General features: G+C 39.7%; 1 pseudogene; it reads right to left on the minus strand.

Moving 5' to 3' along the window:
• Positions 1 to 3973: 3973 nt before the first annotated feature.
• LOC116568752 lies at positions 3974 to 18540 on the minus strand (annotated as a pseudogene).
• Positions 18541 to 19504: the final 964 nt, after the last annotated feature.

Below are 19504 nucleotides of genomic sequence, written 5' to 3' on the forward strand. Positions count from 1 at the left end.
TGCTCCGATCCTTCTTGGAGAAATGCAGAGTGCTCAGCCCTACTTGGACAATACTCACTGAGCCTCACAGTCCAGGGAGAAGCCAACACATCTCCGTCTGGAACAGCTCATAGCACCAGAGCCACCAACAAGCTTTGGGAGGCCCCAAACCAATTCCAAGTCCTTCTCCTTTCCTGACTCTCTTTGCTCTCCAGTTCTTTTTCCCTCTTTCCCAAACTCAACTCCTGCTTCCTCTTCCATCTATTTATTGCCTCCTGTCCTTTATGTGCCACTTCTCAAGACTATTGGAGGCACAAGAAATACAGAGGTCTTGGTCCTACAGCTTCAGTGGTTTATTCAAAGAGCCCACTGGCACAAAGGCTGATCAGCAGGTAGCTTCTGAGCCTAACGCCAAGAAGTCCCTGCCCTGCAGGCTATCAGTACCTCTGGCTGGAATAAGACACCTCACAAAGCTGTCCACCTGGAATGGATGAGCAGCTGGCAGAAGGGACATCTGGGGTGCTTCCAGCCAGACACAAGGCAGAGATTGCCTGCCAGAACTGCTGATATGATCCGCATGTTTGTTTAATTTCTATTTGAGCACTCATTCTAGGGCTGGCCGAAAACTCAATTTCAGACTGTTTTGACATCCTTCATTTCTGTGTCCAGAGAGAATGCTGTTTCTGGAGCACCAAGGTTCTAGGGGACCTTCTGGTCACCATATTTCATAATATGACTTCTTCAGATCTGAGTGAGCCCTCTTGCTTCTTCTGTAGCCTGCTCCTGAGACCTTGGATCTATTTATAAGTCTCCCTGGATAAACCACACAGGCATCCCTTCCCAGCACACTTCCAAGAAGAGAGGGCCTGGTCCCTCCTTCAGGATCCATAGACTCCTCTACCCTCATCCACTGTAAACAGGAATGACAGTTTTCAAAAGGGAGCAAATCCTTCTCCCAGCCATGTTTCTTATCAAGATACATTATCCATGCCCTGAATCTTCTCCTCTCTTTGGAGCTTAGGTTTGGGTTTTTTTGTTTTTGTTTTTGTTTTTTTTTTTAAGATTTATTTATTTATTTAACACAGATTGAGAGAGCGAGAGCAAGAGAGAGCAAGCACACAAGCAGGGGGAGTGGGAGACGGAGAAGCAGGCTCCCCACCAAAGCCTCAATCCCAGGGCCCCAGGATCATGATCAACTAAAGGCAGACACCTAACTGGATGAGCCACCAAGACACCTCTAGGGGGCTTTGGCTTTTAAAAGCCAAAGCTAGGATTTCTGCTTTCTGTCCTGCCACCTGCTTCCCCTGAGTTGAATGAGCACAGGACTATCTCCCTGCTTGAAGAGGGGAAGGGATGAGGAAAGGGTAGTGAGAGAAATAAGAAAATAGATTAGTCATCCAAACCTTCAGAATAACATACTCTCTTCTTTCACGCTAACTTATAGTTTCTTCAGTTCACATTTTAGCTAATCTCAACCTCCCAATTTGACCTCCACCACTACATAGCTTTAGCCATGGGTGTGAGCATTTTCTTTACACAGACAACACAGGGACACATGTTTTTGAGTTTTGTGAGCATTTCACCATGCACCCGATTCCCAATTAGCAATCCACTGAGCCGCAGATAGCACTGTGGGGTCTCTCAAAGCCTCCCAGTCCTCTCTTGAACTGGTGCTGAGGAAATAATCCACATAGCCCGGGGTTGCCACTGGAGGGCAGACAGGGAAGGCATCCTAAACAGAGCTCAGATCAAAAGCACAGGCTTTTCTGCAGGCAAGTTCTCAGCCCAAACTCCCATTCTGCCAACCATGAACAGTGTGATTTTAGGGCTCAGTTCCCTATAATGTAAAATGTATATAACAATAGTACCTACTTGAAAGGACTGCTGCCACGAAACATGAGAATGTACGCAAAGTACCATCTTTAGCATTTGAGGGCTCAATAGGTGATCTTTGCCTTCATTATGATTACAATTATCTAGTACATGTACCCCAAACTCTTCTGAAGCTCTTTTGGCACCTTCCTGTCTACAGGGATCCAGAAAGACAGATTGGCTATGAAAAAGATGAAGCAGGCAACATGGTGTCCATGATGCAATCCCAGGAACTAGGTCCCCCAGACTTGGTCTCCCAGTGATATGTTGGGTGACAGTTCACTAGGCATTGCTTTGGATGATACTGATGCATGGACAGCTTCATCCGCATGGTAGAAGCACTCTTAATCCCAATGTGGAGGGTTGCAGAAGGCTCTTAGGAAGCATGATGCCAAAGATCAATCTGGATAAATGAGTAGAAAGTTGCTAGGTGGAATGGAGGAATGAGCACGAGGAAGATTCAAAACAGTTACATTAAAGCATGCAAAGTAGAAAGTGAAAATGGAGAACTGAGCAGAAGTCAGGTCATAAATAGCCTCACTGATCATACCAAGAACTTAAGACTTTATTCTGAAGCTACTAAGAAATCACCAAAGGATGTTAAGAAGTAAAATAGTTAGATTTTTATTCCAAAAATGAATGCTGGTTTTAGTGTGGGAAATGAGTAAGAAGCAGAAAAACCGGTAATAGGAAAACAGTAGGAGGTGATTGCAATAATCCAGGTGAGAGATGATGATTCTTCAAACTAAGTCTGAGGTGATGGCAAAGAGAGGATGCATAATAATAATTTTAATAGATAATATTTCAGTGTTTCCTATGTGTCAGGTACTGTTCTAAGACCTCTATAAGGCTTACGTCATATAAGTCAAGGAGTACCTCTCTAGACTTGGATAACTGCATTTATAATGGAGAAAAAGGAATTGCAGAGAATGATGGACTTGTTTTGGAGAAACTGACTTTCACACACCCACTGAACATCTGAGAGATGTTGAATAGGCAGTTAGCACAGACTGTCTTACTCACATTTAAGTTTTTAGCACCTGGACTGTTAGCAGGTGCTTAAGAAGTGTGTATTTGATGACTGGAAATTTGGAAGTCATCAACAGTCATCTACTATAAGAGTAGATGTGATCACCTAAGGAAAGAATATAATGTAAGAGAAGAAATGTGTAAATGATAGATTCTGAGAAAGAACTAATAAATAAGGAATAGACAGAGGAAGATCAGCCAAAAGGGTGATCACTCAACACATTTTATTTCCTCCATGTATATAATATGCAACACTTCTTCCCTTGTTATGACATAGTGGTGAGGGAAAGTGACAGGGTTAGGAAACAGAAAACTATCAACACTGATCAAAATTATCAATACTTAGTTATAATATGCATCTAATCTGTTATAAGAAAATATCCAGCTAGACTTCTAAATAAAAGAATGACTTGGACAGTGAAGAACATGGATGAGGGGAAAAGGATATAGTCTTGCTGGCCAATATAAACCCATAGGCTCTATCTATCAGATAAGGCATGACTTATACCCCACCCCTATCAGACCATTCATGCCCGCTTCACTCACTGATGGGGCCTTGTACAGACACAGCATCCCTGCAAATGCACTCTAGCTGGGTTCATTTCAAAGAAAGCAGGACTACTTCAAATCCATATCAACCTATGAAAATCCCAAACCAATGATTACTGGGATACCATCATTCCCAGGGGGAAATGATGATTATAAAAATATTTTTTTAAAAGGAGGGTCTGAATTATTTTTAATAATGTTTACTATTCATTCACTAATAAAAAGGTGAAATAGTACAGGATTTCTTTTATATACACATAATACTTAGTGGTATTCCCACCAATACATGATACCTCTGGACATTTGATTTTATTATTCCTAAGCAGGCAATGTCTCTTACCACCATTTGTCTTTTGTTTTGGATTTTTTTGTTTTGTTATTGTTGTTGTTGTTGTTATTTTGCTTTGTTTTGTTTCCAGAAAGGCTGATTTATTATGAGCTATTCTGACATCATTTTTCAGACTGCCTGGCAGTCTGGGGATCAGGGATGGGAGTCTTCCTGTGACTGTGGTGGACAGGGGTATGGGTCTCTACACAGCAGGGCTCATTCTCCTATGCTCCTGTAGATGGCAGCTGAGGTCCTAATGGAGTACGACTTGACGGCCCCCCTTCCACAACTCGAGAAGCTCAAGGCATTTCTGCTCATATCTCCTCTGAAGACCAGCCTGGCAGACTGCTGCCACCTCCACCAGTGGAGTTCACCACAGAGATGTTCACAATCCCCACACCATCTTCTACCAACTGCTCTCCTCACCCTCCAGCTGCTTGGGGTAGGATCTTGACGTCCAGGGCCATCTTGACATCCATGAGCTCCTGGTGCTTGCACAGCTGCTTTGCCAGGTCCTGCTTGGCTTGATGGAGGGTGGCCTGAAGCTCCTCACACTTGGCACATGCATTCTTAAGTGCCAGCTTCCCATGTTCTTCAGCCTCAGTAATGGCAACCTCCAACTTAGCACATTAGTTCTTGCTGCTGTCAATCTCAACCTACAGCCTCTGAATGGCATGGTTTGTCTCTGAAATCTCAGTGGGATACTCTAAGGGTCATCCTCATGCTTCCCAACCTTGGCCTGAGGGTCTCAAACTTGGTCTTGTACCAGACCTCAGCTCAGCTGAAGCTCTTTGTCTGGCCCTTGACCTCAGCCATGACGCCATGCAGATCCAGGGAGTGGTTGTTGTCCATGGACAGCACCACGGACATGTCTGAGATTTGGGACTGGAGCTCTGCCAACTTTGTCTCATAGAAAGTCTTGAAGACATTGACTTCATTAGTCAGGGTATCTACCTTGGCCTCCAGATCTATCTCGTTCATTAAGGCAGCATCCATGTCCTTTTTCAGCACCAGAAACCAGCTCAGCAGCCAGTGATGGTCAGTTTCATCCTGGTACTTGTTCTTGAAGTCTTCCACAATGTCCTGCATGTTCCACATCTCTGCCTCCAGGCAGCCCCCATCTAGCTGCAGCAACTCAAGCTGCCCTTTGAGGCAGCTTTGCCCACATTGCTGGCCTCAAAGATGGGGGAGCGGACAGCTACTTTTGGCTGACTTCTGCTCCTGCAGCAGGGCCTCCTTGGTCTCCAGAAGCTTGTTCTGCTGCTCTAGAATCTACAACTTATTGATGAAGGAGGGAATTAGTGTTGAGGGTCTTGAACTTGTGCTCCTCCTGATGCAAGTGCTGGATGGTAGGCATTGAGCCTACCCAGAACAAAACCAACAGGCTCTGACTGATGGTGACCTCATGGATGCCAGCACCCATTGGGCATGTATAGGGGGAGCACAGGACCATGCATAGCCAGGTGGCACCCAGGCTATAGAGACTACTATTGCTGAAGCCACTGGGGTGTGTGGAGCTCAGACACACCTGGGTGCCTCCCTCCCACCACGCCTGCTGCAAGAGAGACAGTGGAGCCCAAGCTAAAGGCCTGGGAGCTTAAGGGATGGACATACCGGCTAGACTGGGCTGGAACAAGCAGTGGGCACATGGGAGCTGAATTATTTTACCATCACTTATAATACATTAGCCTGATAGAGAGTTATCATATATGCCAAATAAAATACAAGTACCCAGTTAAATTTGAAATTTAGATCAATAATAAATAATTTTTAGTAAAAGAATGTCCCAAATATTGCATGGCTTGAAATACACATATAACTAGACATCTTGTATTTTATTTGTATCTAGTCTAATAGCAATGATCTTCTCTTATTTTTGTAGGGTTCATAACATGAATCTGTCTCAGAGACCAAAGGCCTCTGGTGTTGTGCAAAGGAGAGTTCTGTCTTTGCTGGTTAGGGACCAGCTCTGCTCAGGTGGATGGAAGCTAGGTGGCTGGTTCATTTATAAGATGGAGCCTGGCTCCCGGGTTTTCCATGCTCACTTCTTCTCAGCTTCCCAACCTACCAGGCAAGTCCAAAACTCCAGCAAAGAAATACCTTCCCTAACTTGAACATGAAATTGGAGGGCAATAATAACACTTTTTTTCATATTTGTATTTCATGCTGACCTCCCCTTTTCTAATTTTAGTTTTGTTTGCCTTTATTTTCTCTTTAGCTTCAATGCTGTCTTTGAGAATTCCTTGAACTGGTGAAAAGGTTTCAAACTGTGGACCCAGCAGGAGGGCCACTATGAAATTAAAGGAGAAGCTAGTCCTGTTCTCAGGCCACAGATGACAAAATCTTCCTTCTCACTACACCCAGAGGAAGACCATCTTTCAGACCATGGTAATCATCCAGACACAAATTGTGTATTGTTCTAAGACATTTACAAAAGTATCCATGCGTCTGTCTACCCCTTCATGAGTTTTGTCAGCAATTACTACTGATCACCTTATCATACTAACAAGGCAAAACCAAGCCCCATGTCATGGAATGGTATTGGTGCTGGAACCAAGTCTTAGAGTCCCATCTAGTGACAAGCAAAGACATAGTAATTACAGTTGTTTTTGAAACACTTCAGGCTTTCTGCACCAGCCTATGCATCTTCACTGAACAGAAAAAGCCTAGTGTTTGCCCCCTATGTTGGTGGCATTATCGGGGGACTCTTTAGTTCTTAATGTTTCTTATACAGGAAATTTAAAAATACTCTCTTTCCCCCTTCCATTCTCTATACTTCACATGGTTCCTTCTATTCCCTGTCCTTTGAATTTTACTGTATCTGTAAAGCCAAATCCCATTCTTATGATATTCCAGAATGGCCTCAAGGATGCAGTTCTCAATGGTAAAATAATTCATTCTTACACCTGTTGACCATGTATCAACTCCAAATCTATGCTAGGTATTTCATATGATATCAGCATTTTATAATGCATACAAGACAGAAAACTTCTATGTGCAATGTACTGAACAAAGACCATTAACAGTTTACAAAACAAAATAAAAAATGGATTATTTTTTTAAAGATTTTATTTATTTATTTATTTGTCAGAGAGAGAGAGAGAGAGTGCGCACAACCAGGCAGAGTGGCAGGCAGAGAGAGAAGCAGGCTCTCTGCTGAGCAAGGAGCCTGATGTGGAACTCGATCCGAGGACCCTGGGATCATGACCTGAGCCGAAGGCAGTGGCTTAACCAATCGAGCCACCCAGGTGTCCCTAAAAATGGACTATTATACTAAAAATTAAAAAGGCCATAAATGTGCATGGAAGTTTAAAATCAGTTTTATAAGCTCAGACAACCACTTAGTTGATAACCTTGATACAGATGAAAGAGGGAAACATGTTTTCTCTTCTCCCTGAAGAGGAAAATGCATTATCTTCTCTTCACAGATTTCAGGCACCTGACAGCTGAACTTGGCCTTGGGCCAGTGAGTGACTCACTTACTCAGTTACTGTAATGGTAATGACAGGGTCTTTTGCTCCATCAGTTGCAAGTTTTTGCAAGACGTTAAACAGAAGCAGTTTAGAAATGTCAGTAGACACCATCCCTTTCTGTAAGGCAGCCCGGTAAGGTGCTGGGACTCTGTGGTGGCTCACACTTGGTCTCCTCAGAGAGTCATTCAAAGACGCAGCATGAAGAGCTCCAGGCTCCAAGACTCCCAAGCCAGGCTGAGAAGAGCTGCCCAGGGGATGGCTTGGTTCCACTGGAACATTCTTCCAGGCAGGAGGGGATGTAGAGACACAACAGAGGGGAGCTCCACGGCATAAATCTTCATCTCGGCAACAACTTTAATTAATTACACAGTTTCAGTGAAATCATTCAGCCTTTCTGAAGTCCCTTCTTCCCCCTCAGGTGGTAACAAAGATTCTGAATCACCACCTCTCAGCTTTTCTGAGGCATAAGTAACATAATCAAAGGATGCTCAGGAAAACATAAAATGAGAGGCTTAAACTATTCAGTCTTTATTTTCCCTGCCATTATGTCCTAAGACCATATCAAATCCAAAGCAGACACTTGCTCCAGAAGACTTTCCTTTCCCCCAAAATTTCTGGGCACAGAATAAGGCCCCAGTGAAAGAGGAGGTAAAGCATTTAGGACATAAACTGATATGATACTTAGATACAGGTTTTTATCTTCTTTTTATCTTTTTATTTTTTTCATTTCTTATTGAAACAACGTTAAACTAGATGATTTTTTTTTCACCTCCCTTGGTCTCTATTTCAATATTTGTAACATCAGGAATCTCCATTTGAATGTCTGATGGGCTTCTCAAAGCTAACTGAACCAAGCTCTCCAAACTAGCCACTACCAATGGCATCCACAACTCCATGCTGTCATAGCTCATCCAGACATTTGGGGTCACTCTTGACTCTGTTCTCCTATACCCCACATCCAATTCATTAACAAATCCTGTTGGCTCTACCTGCAAAACATCCACAATCCAACCATGACTCCTACTCTCACAGACCTTTCTGGGTTGAGTTGTTATCACCTCTCCCTGAAGAACTGAATAATTTCTAATTGCTCTTCCTGTTTCCCCCTTGCTTACCCCCCTTTCCCAGTCCAGTAACCAGAAGGATTTTCCTAAACTCTGTGTATCTTTGCCTATAGATCTTGAAGACAAAGTATGGACAAAGGCTTCTGTGTACACAATGTAAGCGACAAAGGCTTCTGTGTCGCAGTGAGGAGGAAGAGGAAACAGGCATTAAAATAGGAAAGGAGGTAGGGCAATAAAAGAAAAGTGTAACTCAATCAACTGATGCTTTGTCCCTGGAGGAACTTCTAAGGGGCACCGTGAATACCTCTTAGAGCCCTGCACGTGGGAGAAGGAAAGAAGCATTGGCTTCTGTCTCCCAGTGGTCCAGGGTGCTCCAAAGCCCCATTGTCAACACTCCACCCCCACAGTAGTACATGTGTGATTCTGAGGGGTTATCCTATGCAATAGGTGTAAAGGAGCCCAGGGAGGACACTAGATATGTGGCACAAACTAGCAGTAATGCTCTTGTAAAACTCAAGATGGAAATGACTGCTGCCATTATGGTTAGAATAACGGGCAAGATTGATCCTGAAAAGATCATTTCATACTGCTACTCTGTTCACAACCAACCAAAAGCTTTCCATCTTTCCCAAGATAAATTCAAGGTCTTCACCATTATGTATACCAGTCTCTCCACTGTGCCTGAAGACCTATGAAAGATGCCCCATTTCAAGGTCTTTGATCTTATACCTCTTCCTTGTTCCCACTTGAAACACTCTGTTCAAATGATACCTCATCAGTGAGGGCTTCCCTGGTATGACCTTGCATAGAAAGTCCTAAGGAATACACTCAAAAACTATTTTTAAAATTAGGGTACCAGATCAATATTCAAAAATCAATTGTATTTCTATACATTAGCAAAGAACAATTCAAAAATTAAATTAAGAAAACAATTTCATTTACTGTATCATCAAAAACAATAACATACTTGAGAATAGATGTAATAAAAGAAATGCAAGACTTGTATGCTAAAAATTTTAAGAGATAGTGAAAAAATTAAAGACTTAAATAAATGGAAACACATTCTAGTGTTCATTGATTAGAAGACATAATATTATTAATTGATTTAAAGATTCAAGGCAATCTTATCAAAATCCCAGCTACATATTTTTCCAAAAGTTCACATGTCTGAGAAACAAACTGAGGGTTTTGGAAGGGAGTAGGGTAGAGGGGGTGGGTGAGCCTGGTGGTGGGTATTATGGAGGGCACATATTGCATGGAGCACTGAGTGTGGTGCATAAACAATGAATTTTGGAACACTGAAAAAAATAAAATAAAAATTGTTTAAAAGTTCACAAGTTGATTACAATATTCATATAGAAATGCAAAGAGTGTAACGTTAAGCAAAATATGTCAGTCAGGAAAAGACAAACGCCATCTGATTTCACTCATTTATAGAACTTATGAAACAAAACAAATAAGCAAATGAAAAAAAAAAAAGAGAGACAAACCAAGAAACAGACTCTTAACTATAGAAACAAACTGATGATTACAAAATGGGAGGTGGGGGAAGCAGGAATAGGTGAAATAGGTGATAAGGATTGAAGAATACACTAATCATGATGAGCACTGAGTAAGATGTAGAATTGTTGACTCTCCATATTGTATACTTGAAACTAATATAACACTGTTAACAATACTGGAATTAAAATGTAAAACTTCATTAAAAATAAGTTAATTAAAATAAAATCACTTATATTTAAATTTAAAAAATGCAAGGTACCCAGAATAGCCAAAACAATCTTAGAAAAGAAGAACAAAATAGAAAACTCATACTTCCTTATTTAAAAACTTACTATAAGGCTACAATAATCAGGACAGTATGGTACTGGCATAGGGATAGACATAAAGATCAATGGAATAGAACTGAGAGTCCAGAAATAAATTCATATACTGATGTCCAATTGATTTTTGACAAGGGTGCCAAGAATATTCAATGGGGAAAGAGTAGTCGTTTCTGAAACTACTGGATATCCATGTAAAAAAGAATGAAGTTGGACCTTATATCATACCAGAAATTAAAAATTAACTCAAAAGGCGGGGGGAGCACCTGGGTGGCTCAGTGGGTTAAGCCTCTGCCTTCGGCTCAGGTCATGATCTCAGGGCCCTCAGATCAAGCTCCACTATGGGCTCTCTGCTCACCAGGGAGCCTGCTTCCCTTCTTACTCTGCCTGCCTCTCTGCCTACTTGTGATCTCTCTCTCTGTCAAATAAATAAATTTTTTAAAAAAATTAACTCAAAATGGGTGACAGACTAAATGTAAGAGCTAAAGCTAAAAAACTCTTGAAAGAAAACATAGAAATAAATCTTTATAACCTAGGATTAGGCAGTAGTTTCTCCGACATAGTACCAAGCACACTAGCAACAGAAGAAAAATAAATTGGACTTCATCAAAATTAAAAATTTTATGCTTCAGAAGTTACTATCAACATTAACATTGGTACAATATATAGAGCTATTCTGAGAGAAGGCAACCAACAGAATGGGAGAAAGTATAAGTAACATATTTGATAAGGAACTTGTATTCAGAATATATTTTAAAAACTCTTACAAATCAGTAATTTTAAAGTTATGATATTGTACTAAAGATATATGTGATGTAACATATAACATATAACCTATTTATAAAATGTACAAAAGATTTGAACTCATGTTTCTTCAAAGAAGACACATAAATGGGTAACATGTACATGAAATATCTGCTCAGTCTCACTAATTGTTAGGGTTATCAAATCAAAACCACAATGTGATATCATTTCACACTTAATAGGATTATTATGATTTTAAAAGCCAGAAAATAACAAATTGCCAGGATGTAAAAAACAAACAAACAAACAAACAAACTACAACCTTCATATCTTATTGGTGGAAAATTATAAGTGGTGTAGCTACTGAAAAATGGCTTGTTTTGGAAAACACTTCCTCAAAATGCTAAACATAGTGGTACCATATAACCCATCAACTTCAATCCTACATATATGCTAAAGAATCATGAAAACATATAACCACTCAAAAACTTGTATACTAATTTTCATAGCAGCATTGTTCATGATTACAAAAAAAGTGGAAACAACCCAAATGAATATCAACAGATGAATGGGTAAACAATATGTAGTACATCCATTCGCTAGAATGTTACCCACTTTAAAAAGAAATGAAGTACTGATGCATGCTACAGCATTGATGAACCTTGAAAACATTAACCAACTGCAAGAAACCAGGCACAAAAGACCATATTGTATAATTCCATTTACATAAAATGCTCAGAACAGGAAAATTCATACAAACAGAAAGAAGATTAGTGGTAGCTCTAGGTTGGGAGAGGAATAAGGGATAGTAAATGACTGCTTAATGAGTAGGGAGTTTTTTTGGGTGATGAAAATGTTCTAAAATTAAATAGCGGTGATGGTTGCACAACTCTGTGAATCACCTAAAAACTACTGAATTGTACACTTCAAAAGGGTAAATTTTATATATGTGAATTATATCTCAACAAAATTGCTATTTTAAAATAACAGACTGAGGGGCGCCTGGGTGGCTCAGTGGGTTAAGCCACTGCCTTCAGCTCAGGTCATGATCCCAGTGTCTTGGGATTGAGCCCCACATCTGGCTCTCTCCTCAGCGGGGAGCCTGCTTCCTCCTCTCTCTCTGCCTGCCTCTCTGCCTACTTGTGATCTCTCTGTCAAATAAATTAAAAAAAAAGAAAAACTTAAAAAAACAGACTGAAATGTTTGCAAGGATGAGAGAAAGTGGATCTCCTACACATTGCTGGTGAGAATGTAAAATACTACAGTTATCCTGGAAGAGAGACTGATAGTTTCTTTAAAAACTGAATATATACTTACCATACCAGTCAGCAATCACATACCTAGGCATTTACAGAATGAAAACTTACATCCACACAAAAATCTATACAACAATTTTTTATACCTGTCTTATTTGTATTAACTAGAAACTGGAAAGAGCCAAAACATATGGCAAAGAATGAATAATTGAACAAACTGATACATACCATGAAATACTACTCAGCAAAGAAAAGGAATAAATTTTTTTATACACACAACAACTTGGGTGGATCTTAATAACATTATGCTGAAGGAAAAATGCCAGTTTCAAAAATTCATATACCATATAATTCCAACTGCAAAACATTCTTTAAATTACAAAATTATAAACATGGAGAACAAATTAGTGATTGCTAGTGGTTAGGGATGGAGAAGAGGTAGGAGGAAGGTGTGACTATAAAGGGGTAGCACCAGGGAGAGCTCTGTGGTGATGAGATCACTCTATGCCTTGAGTATGTTGGTGGTTATATGAATCTACAGCTGTGATAAACTGACATAGAACTAAACACACATACACACACACATACAAACACATACATACTGTATCAATGTTAATTTCCTAATCATAAATAATATTGTACTGAAGTTATAAAAGAGATAACCACTGGGAGAAAGTAGGTAAGTGTACATGGCATTGTTATCTCTGTGTACTATTTTTTCAATGTATAAATCTATAGTTACTTCAAAATAAAAGCTTAAGAAATAACTAAAAACTCACAAAACACTGTTCTAGAGGCTCTTTAAAAAGTCCTTCTATAGGGTAATTCAAATCCAGAAGGTACTTAAATTCTCCAAAATTTAACTCTAAATTCCCAACTCCAAAAATGTATATGTTACAATGCTAAACATGGGAACATTCATAAAAGGGTATGGTCCAAAAAAAAAAAGTTCCTTTATAATTGTTCAAGAAAAGAAAAAATTGATAAATTGAATTTCAGCAAATGAAAAATTTGGCTCTGTAAAAGCGCCTGCTAAGAAAACAGAAAGACTAGCTACAGACTGGAAAATAATATTTGCAAATAACATATACAACAAAGGACTGATCTCTAATAGATTAATACATAAAGAACTCTCAGAACTCAAAAGTAAAAAAAAAAATTCATCAAATAAGATATAGATAGATAGGGGTGTCTGCGTGGCTCAGTGGGTTAAAGCCTCTGCCTTCGGCTCAGGTCATGATCCCAGGGTCCTAGGATCGAGCCCCGCATCGGGCTCTCTGCTCACTGGGGAGCCTGCTTCCTCCTCTCTCTCTGCCTGCCTCTCTGCCTACTTGTGATCTCTCTCTGTCAAGTAAATAAATAAAATCTTAAAAAAAAAAAGATATAGATAGATAGATGTACCTATATATGATGAACACATAAGAAGATGTTCAACATCATTAGGGAAATGCAAATTAAAACTGCAATGACAAACCACTATATATTTATCAGAATTTTAAAATAAAAAATAGTAGTAATATCAAATAGGACAGGAAGAAAATGCATTACTCCTACATTGCTGATGGGAATGTAAAATGATATAGCCACTCTGAAAAATAGTTTACCAATTTCCTTTCAAAACTAGAAGTGAACTGGGGTGCCTGGGTGGCCAGTTGGTTAAGTACCTGACTCTTGGTTTCCACTCAGGTCTCTGGGTTGTGCCACTAAGCCTGTGCCAAGCTCCCCTCTGGGCATGGAGCCTGATTAAGATTCACTTTCTCTCTCCCTCTGCCCCTCATCCCCCCACCCCATGAATCTGGGCATGTGCTCTCTCACTCTCAAAAAAAAAAGACCTTAATGTGAGGCAGGAATCTATCAAAATCCTAGAAGAGAACATAGGCAGTAACCTCTTCGACATCGGCCACAGCAACTTTTTTCAAGATAAGTCTCCAAAGGCAAAGGAAACAAAAGCAAAAATGAACTCTTGGGACTTCATCAAGTTCAAAAGCTTCCACACAGCAAAGGAAACAGTCAACAAAACAAAGAGGCAACCCATGGAATGGGAGAAGATATTCACAAATGACACTATAGACAAAGGGCTGATAGCCAAGATCTATAAAGAACTCCTCAAACTCAACACACACAAAACAGATAATCATGTCAAAAAATGGGCAGAAGACATGAATAGACACTTCTCCAAAGAGGACATACAAATGACTAACAGACACATGAAAAAAATGTTCATCATTATTAGCCATCGGGGAGATTCAAATCAAAACCACATTGAGATACCACTTTACACCAGTTAGAATGGCCAAAATTAAAAAGACAATAAACAATGTGTGTTGGAGAGGATTGGAGAAAGGGGAACCCTCTTACACTCTTGGTGGGAATGCAAGTTGGTGCAGACATTTTGGAAAACAGTGTGGAGAGTCCTTAAGAAATTAAAAATAGAGCTATCCTATGACCCTGCAATTGCACTACTGGGTATTTACCCCTAAGATACAGATGTAATGAAAAGAAGGGCTATCTGTACCCCCAATGTTCATAGCAGCAATGGCCACAATTGCCAAACTGTGGAAAGAACCAAAATGCCCTTCAATGGATGATTGGATAAAGAAGATATGGTCCATATATACAATGGAGTGTTATGCCTCCATTAAAAAGGATGAATACCCAACTTTTGTATGAACATGGATGGGACTGGAGGAGATTATGCTGAGTGAAATAAGCAGAGAGAGTCAATTATCATATAGTTTCATTTACTTGCAGAGCATAAGGAATAACATAGAGGACATTAGGAGATGGAGAGGAGAAATGAGTTGGGAGAAATCAGAGAAGAAGAAAAGCCATGAGAGACTGTGGACTCTGAGAAACAAACTGAGGGTTTTGGAAGGGAGTAGAGTGATGGGTTGGGTGAGCCTGGTGGTGGGTATTATGGAGGGCACGTATTGCATGGAGCACTGGATGTGGTGCATAAACAATGAATTCTGGAACACTGAAAAGAAATAAAATTAAATTAGATTAAATATTTTTAAAAAGCTAAAAATGAATTTTTACAACTTAGAAATTGTACTCTTGATTATGTTTCCTAGCAGAATGAAAGCTTATTTTCATGAAGAAACTTGTACAGCTTTCTTCATAATATCTGAAAACCTGCCAACTACCCAAATTCCCCTCAAAAGATGAATGGTTAAGTAAATTATGGTACATATATACCATGGAATAGTATTCAGCAATTATAAGGAACGACTATTGATATAGAAACAGATGAAAGTCAAGGAAATTATGAGTGAAAACATCAGACTGCATGATTAAATTTACACAGTCATGAAATAACATAATTATAGCAATGGAGAACAGATGAGTGGTTGCCAGGGGTTAGGGACTCAGCAGAGAAGTGTGAGGTTAGCTATAAAGGAGTATCACAAGAGAGTCTTATAGTGATGAGACAGTTAAGGATCTTGATTCTATTTGTGGCTACATGGAGATATACATGTGATAAAATTATACAGATAAATACACCCATACATATGCATGCATGCACAAATGATACTTATATAATTACTGAAATCAGAATAAGTTCTATAGATTATACCAATACCAATTTCCTAGTATTGATATAACAGTTACATAGTATATTAACACATGGAGAGGCTAGTTGAGGGGTATATAGAACTTCTCTGTACATTTGTTTGTACCTTTCGGTGAATATGTAATTATTTTAAAAGTCTTAAAAATAAATAAATAAATAAATAAAGTGACATAAATACAAATAAAAGTTTGGTTTTTTTTTAAGATTTTATTTATTTATTTGTCATAGAGAGAGAAGCGAGAGCAAGCACAGGCAGACGGAGTGGCAGGCAGAGGCAGAGGGAGAAGCAGGCTCCCTGCCAAGCAAGGAGCCCGATGTGGGACTCGATCCCAGGATGCTGGAATCATGACCTGAGCCAAAGGCAGCCGCTTAACAAACTGAGCCACCCAGGCGTCCCAAATAAAAGGTTTTTTAAGAAAGAAAACCAACTTCTCTCCCCCAGCCCCCTTCTATATTTCCTACTCTTCCTTCTCACACACACAAAAAAGAAACTGAAGAGTAACTTCTTCAAATTTTAAATAGAGAACAACAGAGGCCTATTTTTCTTTGCTTACAGACTTCTGTTATATTAAATCATTTATTCTGTTATTCTGTTATTAAATTATACATTAAATGAAAACATCCTGCTAATATATTAATAGTGGAAAAATTAGGTCTATACAATCATGTGGTTCAGATTAAAATGTTTGAAGTTTATATAACCAAAGAAAGCCAGGCACAACATCAAACTGTTAGACAAATTAAAGTCTGTAATAATTTTTTAAGAAGATATTATATGGTAATCAACTGTTTCATAGCTTTAATACTACCTACATTTAAACGTTTACATACTAGTTCCCAGTTTAATTTGAACAAATTGTGCACAATTCAAATATGCTTTCTCTGGATTTCAAAACTCTCCATATGTAAAGACCATTTCCCCCCACTGGATACACACAGTGAGTTAAGATTTCAGAAAAATATCCTCCTTCCCTTAGATAAAAGGAGTTAAGTATCTGCTTGGATTCAACTCCAGCTTGGATAATTCAGGAAACATTGATGATGTATAGAATGCATTATAGAGAAAGTCTGGGAGAAAACTCAGAAGGAAAAACATGCTGAGAGCACAAGGAATTCTCCAAGAACGGGTATTTGACTCTAAAAAGAGGGCTAGTGAGAGAAGAACAGGGAAAGTCCAAGCTGCAAAGTAAATTAGGACGATGCAATAGGAGTAAGATCTTTTAGGCTCTGAGTGAATCGTAAACATAAATACAGAATTCCCTAAAAGAGCTATGAAAATGAATTGTGAAAGGAAGTCTGTCTGGAAGTGTCGCTATGTGCAAATCTCCCCTGGGTATTTTAATTTCCTTCACATGAGCATTAGCACAAATCTTCCTAAGTTAGTAGTCTGCACTCTCATTCATTCAGCACAATTAACTTTGCCTCATCTTCTCAAGCTGTCATTTCTTGATGAGCTTTTCCTACTCTTCTTTATTTTCTATTCTCCTTCCTTAAACTAGGGGTTTCAGATCACTATCACTGTATTTCCTGTGTGGAGAGAGCCCTTTCACAGCAGATCCTCAAAGAAAAGCAAATCCTACCCAAAGCCAATCATGGCGTCTTTACACCCCACCATGGTTGGGCCCCAACAGAAGCTGAAAGGTCCAGAGACCATACTTTCAGCTTACAGCCCCTCCCAGGACAGAGCAGCCCCAGGAACATGGGATTGAAGCCAGCTTCCACATCTTCAACTTCAAAGACTAAGAACGAGGGCTACCACCTTCCTTCTCTAGGATCCTATCTCTCTACATAAGAAATTTCACATGGGAAAATCAAAGCTCCATCCCCTGCTCCCATATTTTCATTGGGAAGCACCCTCAGGAAGCTGTCCCCACCTTTACTGTGACAAGGAAAAAATATAGGTTAATTTATGATAGCCTCCGGACCCCCGATTAATTTCTCTCAATGTGTGAACAAAGATCTTCATGTAAAAGATGTTCAGAGCATTATTTACCCCCTTCGCTCCTGCTAAGTGACATCAACTTTTAGTTTTTGGACTTAGTATCTGATTGGTGAATAGTGATATCCCAAAAAAAGGACTATGAATTCAGTAATTTCTAAGTTAATTTGTATTCTATTCATCCTCGCAGCATAAAATACCTATAAAATAGTTTAATTCGTGTGTGAAGCCTATTATTTACTTAGTTCACAGCCAATCTGTGATCTATCCCTGTGCTGACAGATTCCTTTCAATAGTTCTTCATCCCATTCTAAGGTGGGAAAACACTGTTCTGGGGAGTGTTCCTGAAGCAATGAGTTGAAAACTGTTTCTTATGGCAGGAACACATTAGGCTGGGATTTTAAAAACATGGCCATGCAATGATAATAATGCCAGTGAAATTTAAAATACCGTGAAAAGAAAACTCAATGTGCAAATGACTTGGAAGCTTCACTGAGATATCCTGGGGTCGCACTCATAAACACCAACTTAATTGCCCTGCCAGACAGGCATGCCCCATGTGAGACCCTTAGGTCAAGGCAGGTGTTTCCCAGCTCCTGGAAGAACCTTGTGTCTCAGTACTGCTTTCAGTCTCACTCACTGTTTCTCTTTTTCTGCTTCTTTTTTGATGTTTTGTTTCTGGGAGAGTTTGCACTGACCACCACCTTTTCTGACTTTCATCAGAAGCCTGGCTTTGATTATAAGGTCCAACAATCTGGTCTCTTTGAGCAGAAGATGACAGAGAATCTGGTTTCTGTTCAATAGAAGATGATGAAAAGAAGATGATTGTCTCTTCATATTTATTTGTTTGTCTTGAGGATTCTGACATCTCCTGGCTATCTCTTTGTGTTTTGTCTTGTTTCTGCACCATTATGAGTTAAAATCACTTAAGAAGAGAAACAGTGTTATTTCTGCTAGAAGGAAGAGTAGCCTATGAACTAAGGAACAGCTGACCTGTGCGCCTTTGAGAACCGTCCTGTATTCCTGGCCATCTTGTTACCCAGCCACAACTTACCAGTGAGTTCTGCAGACTCGTGCTGCAGTTACAGAATGGAGGCTGCTGGTCCTCTCATTATGTGTGTGTAAATGAGTATTGTCTTTTCCCTGCTTCACAAAAATAGAGGAATTAGCCTTTTTAAATGGTTTCTGACATTTTCACGGTTGTATTTCTTGGCCTAATAGAACCTAGACACAATAAACACTTTCTTGGGGCGCCTGGGTGGCTCAGTGGGTTAAGCCTCTACCTTCAGCTCAGGTCATGATCCCAGGGGCCTGGGATCGAGTCCCACATAGGGCTCTCTGCTCAGCAGGGATCCTGCTTCTCCTCATCTCTCTCTCTGTCTGTCTCTCTGCCTATTTGTGATCTCTCTCTCTCTGTCAAATAAATAAATAAAATCTTTAAAAAAAAATAAAATAAACACTTTCTTTACATAAATAAATAGTTTATGAGTAATTGTGGTTCTTTCTATATGTGTCCCATAATAGTAGTTGTGCTCATCTTCTCCCTCAAAAATTTAAAAAACGTTAACTAGACATTAAAATCTGTAATATGTACACACTATAGGATATATAATTCAATCAGATCTACCCCCATCAGAAAGAAAGTGCACACAAAGATTTAAATGAATGAAACTGGTTTTGTGTGGCTTTGAAAGCAGACAGCTAGACCTCTGGAAGAGCTTTGTGTAGTTTGTATAATTTTGAAAACAACTGTGTGAATCGGCCAGAATGTGAGCTGGAATGGGAAGGCAGGATCAGTGCTGGCTTGGCTGGTGCTTTATGACCTCTAGAGAAAACAGAAGGGTTCTGAGTACAGTAGCCTCTCTTACCCATGG

The sequence above is a fragment of the Mustela erminea genome, chromosome 11 (genome assembly GCF_009829155.1).
Source record: "Mustela erminea isolate mMusErm1 chromosome 11, mMusErm1.Pri, whole genome shotgun sequence".
Taxonomy (NCBI): domain Eukaryota; kingdom Metazoa; phylum Chordata; class Mammalia; order Carnivora; family Mustelidae; genus Mustela; species Mustela erminea.